At 52.4% G+C, this 4,656-nt stretch overlaps 1 pseudogene; it reads right to left on the reverse strand.

Moving 5' to 3' along the window:
• Positions 1 to 3,932, reverse strand: part of LOC123329959 — a 75,292-nt pseudogene extending 71,360 nt beyond the window's left edge.
• Between the last annotated feature and the right edge of the window lie 724 nt (positions 3,933 to 4,656).

Consider the following 4,656-nt stretch of genomic DNA (forward strand, 5'->3'; position numbering starts at 1 on the left):
AGTGAGTGACACTGAACCAGGTTTTGCTAGACATACACGCCTCTTGGAGGCGTCCCTTGAGCTCAGTTGGTAAAAAATCTGTCTGCAGTGGAGACCCAGGTTCAATTCCTGGGTCAGGAAGATCTCCTGAAGAAGAAAATGGTAACCCACTCCAGTATTCTTGCCTGGAGAATCCCTTGAACAGAGGAGCCTGGCAGGCTACAGTCCACTGGGTTGCAAGAGTTGGACATGACTTAGCAACCAAACCACCACCACCACATGCCTCTTTGCACAAAATATTTAATTTTCCAAATACCTGAGGTTGTGTTGGTATGGACAACTGTGGACCTCAGAGGAAGGACCACCAGCTGGGCGCTCTGTTAGCCCCAGAACATGGCAACGGAGCCTGTGTGCCACAACTGCCGAAGCCTGTGCACCCTAGAGCCCATGGTCCGCAGCAAGAGATGCAACGGCACTGAGAAGCCCACGCACCACAACTCGAGAAATTCAGCATGCGGAAATAAAGATCTTGTGCAACCAAATACAGTAATTAAATAAATAAGAATGTTTTTCTAAAAGGCAGAGTTGAATCAAGTTATACTCCATGGGGTTTTCATTGAGGGCTAGATGAATGGCCCTGGGACGGACAATCAGCAAGGAAACAAACAAATGAACAACATAATGAGGAAACAAAGGCCCATAGCAAGGGCTCAGTAGAAAGCAATTCTATTCTTACTGGGTGGGGCCTAGGCCAGACTAAATATTTATCCAGGAAGAGATACAGAAACAAAGGGCATGAGGATACAAAAGGAGGGAAGATAAAGGCAATGTTTCTTCAGTTCACTCCCTTATTGTGGACATCAGGCAGGCAGAGAGGGTGATTTTCATAGCAGTATTTTTTTCAAAATCATTTTGGCTGTGCTGCACAGCAGGTGGGAGAGTGAAAAAGTTGGCTTAAAACTCAATATTCAGAAAACTAAGATCATGGCATCTGGTCCCGTCACTTCATGGCAAATAGATGGGGAAACAATGGAAGCAGCGAGAGACTTTATTTTCTTGGGCTCCAAAATCACTGCAGATGGTGGTTGCAGCCATGAAATTAAAAGACGCTTGCTCCTTGGAAGAAAAGCTATGACCAACCTAGACAGCATATTAAAAAGCAGAGATATTACTTTGCTGATAAAGGTCTGTCTAGTCAAAGCTATGGTTTTTCCAGTAGACATGTACAGATGTGAGAGTTAGACCATAAAAAAAGCTGAGCACCAAAGAACTGATGCTTTTGAACTGTGGTGTTGGAGAAGACTCTTGAGAGTCCCTTGGACTGCAAAGAGATCCAACTAGTCCATCCTAAAGGAGATCAGTCTTGAATATTCATTGGAAGGACTGATGCTGAAGCTGAAGCTCCAATACTTTGGCCTCCTGATGCAAAGAACTGACTCATCTGAAAAGATCCTGATGCTGGGAAAGATTGAAGGCAGGAGGAGAAGGGAACAACAGAGGATGAGATGGTTGGATGGCATCACCAACTCGATGGACATGAGTTTGTGTAAGCTCCGGGAGTTGGTGATGGAGAGGGAAGCCTGGTGTGCTGCGGTCCATGGGGTCGAAAAGATTTGGACATGACTAAGCGACTGAACTGAACTGAACTGGACTGAAGCTGCTTCAGTGGCATCCAACTCTTTGCAACCCTATGGACTGGACCGTAGCCCGCCAGGTTCCTCTGTCTATGGGATTCTTCAGGCAGGAACACTGGATTGGGTTTTCATGCCCTTCTCCAGGGGATCTTCCCCACCCAGGGGTTAAACCCATGTCTCTCATGTCTCCTGCACTGGCAGGTGAGTTCTTTACCACTAGCGCCACCTGGAAGCCCCCAGACCTCTTTGGAGCCCACATGTAATTCTGACCCCTCTGGCCTGGTGTCCTGTTTTCCCAGCTTTCCTCCCCGTGGCTGACAAGTGGAATCAACCTGGAAACCCAGTGAAGCGCCTTCACTTAAGCCTGGGTCCAGATCCCCAGTGGCGCTCTCTGGGGGGACCTGCTCCCACCCCAAGTGCCTTCTCCTGCCCACCCCCAGCTCCTCTTAGGCCTGGCACCTCCGTGTGCCTGAGTTAGGGTACACAAATGGATTTTCCAGGAGAAGGGAATGGCAATCCACTCCAGTATTCTTGCCTGGAGAATTCCATGGACAGGGGAGCCTGGGGGCCTACAGTTCAGGGGTCGCACAGAGTTGGCCACAACTCTGGAGCAACTAAGGACACATACAATGGATTTTCAGTTTGTGCAGAATCTCTCCCAGTCTCATTCACTGGTCGGATTTTGTTTTCTTTTCTTTTGGAATGCTTTCTAGGCTCAGGAAGCTCTCTCTTGCTCTAATGAAGCAGCAAGAAGGTGACACAGGACACAGACAGCTTGGTTTCCTTTCTGAGGTTGGACTGAGCCTCCCAGGAGAGAGATGGGTGGCCTGATCCCTTTCCTAGAAGAGGAGATGGAGGTGGATGTCCCAGCACTAGGAGAGGGGTGCAGGGAAAGGGTGGCAGCTGGGGGTTGAGTGCTGTCTGGGTACTGGGGTATTGTCAGGAGAGGGGTCGCTCTGGCTCCCACTACCTCCAGATTCACAGGAACAGGAAGCACCTGATTAGGGCGGGCTGAGGCAACCACCAGGGTAGAAGTTCCCGGTGCTCCTGAAAATCTAAGAGAAAGAGGCAGAGCAATGGGAAGTTAGGCTTTCCCCAGCCAAATACCCGCTCCCCGCCCCGCCCCCCCCCCCCCCCACAAAGAAAAGAAAAAAAAAATCTATTTCGGGAAACAATTCTGCAGGAGAGAGGGTTCTTTCTTCTTTAATAGTTAACTGAAGCCTACTGAGTTTAAACTCCATGAGTACATAATCACAACTAGTCAACAGTTAACCTTTCTAACGTTACCAGTTTACGGTGTGTTTTTGCACATAACGTTTTGAGCCTTAACACACAGGCGTAACCAAAATACAGATAAAGTGTGGAAGCTGCTCTCTCGTGTCCGACTCTTTCCAATTTCCTGAACTGTATGTCGCCAGGCTCCTCTGTCCATGGGATTTCCCAGACAAGAGTATTGGAGTGGATAGCCATTCCCTTCCCTAGGGGATCTTCCCGACCCAGGGAAGGAACCCAGGTCTCCTGCATTGAAGGCAGATTCCTTACCATCTGAGACACCAGGGAAGGCCAAATACTGGTAAATGTCCATCTATGTAAACACAGACTCCGTGTTTCCTGTTGTCCCAGTGGAGGTCGAGGATGGTTATGCAACAAATGCACGGAATTTTTAATTCCTGAAGTCAAGAGCTTCCAAGACAACTGAGCAATTTACAAGTCGGAGGCGCTGATCGCTTGCTGGGAGAGACCAAGGGTAGATGGGGAAAGGAAGGACCCTTCTTCATATCCCGGTAGAATTCCCGAGGACCCGCTGCAGGGGGCGAGGGGCCGAATCTGCAACTTCGACCTCGCAGTTTCCCCGCGAGAGGAGTCGGTTCGCAGGGACAAGAGATCGCGGCTGTGAGCCATCTCACCTGGTCCGTCTGCCTCCCGCGACGCCACTTCTCCAGAGCTGGAGGCGCCCTGCGTCTCCGCCTGCGCCCTTCTACCCCTGCGCCCAGCTCTCCTCCAGCTCAGCATCCGCTCGGGAGAGTGTAGGTGCTGGGCGCCCCCGGAGGGCCGGGGATATTCCCGGAACCCCAAAACTGGGAAGGAAATGAGGGTGGGACTGGGAGGCGGCAGCAGGAGAAAAGTTGGTGGCGGAGCGCGGGCAACGGCGAGGGCTGGTGCGCAGTCATCAGAGACGCAACGGGGCTTGGGACGCATCACAGTCCCTCACTCGCGCGGCTCAGCTGCGTTATGCGAATGCTGGACAGAGGGACGCGCCCCGAGTATGCGACCCGGGGCTACGCCGATCGCTGAGCTGGATGCTGGCGAACCCGAAAAGGTAAGTGCGGAGCGCCTCTATTCCCCTGTCCCCCGCCCCTGGAGCTGGGCATGTTCTTCAGGCTTTTGGGCTCACGGGGCCGATAGAACTTGAACTTCCGGTCCGTCTCCGGGATCGAGTAAGGGCGCTGGTCCCACCTGGAGCACCTCGGCGGGGCACCCCATCCCTGGAGGAGAGGGCGCTGTGTACCCGGTATCCCCTACCTGAGACCACCTGCAGACAGGTTGCTGATAGGTCATCCATGGGGGATGACGAGGGGGCGACAGAAAGGGTGCTGTACACTGTTTGTCCCGCACCCCAATACCCTGAAGGACTGTGGGACTGAGAATGGGGAGCCCAGTTTTTTGCACTCTCTTTCCCCCAAACCCTGGGACTCCATCCTTCCTTCACCTAGATTAAACCACACGGGGACTGAGAATTATAGGGGTAAGCCGGCCTCTGACCCGTCTTTTCCCAGTCCTCTGGTCTCGAGAGCCGACTTTAGCCCTAGGAGGGACTAGCTCCGGTGTAGTTCCTGGAGAGACCCCTGCTTGGCGGAGGCTTGGGATCATCCCCGTGGGCAACTCCCGGGGTCCTCGGAGGCTGGAACAGTGCTTGTAAGGGTTGTGGGTCTCAGTGCGCTGGTGTCTGGGAACAGTGGATGCATCTCCAGATTTACGGTGAGTTTACTACCTTTGCCGATTTTTATGATGTACTCGCGGCACCTGGGAGGAGCCAGGCACA

Source organism: Bubalus bubalis, chromosome 17, assembly GCF_019923935.1.
Source record: "Bubalus bubalis isolate 160015118507 breed Murrah chromosome 17, NDDB_SH_1, whole genome shotgun sequence".
In the NCBI taxonomy this organism is placed as follows: domain Eukaryota; kingdom Metazoa; phylum Chordata; class Mammalia; order Artiodactyla; family Bovidae; genus Bubalus; species Bubalus bubalis.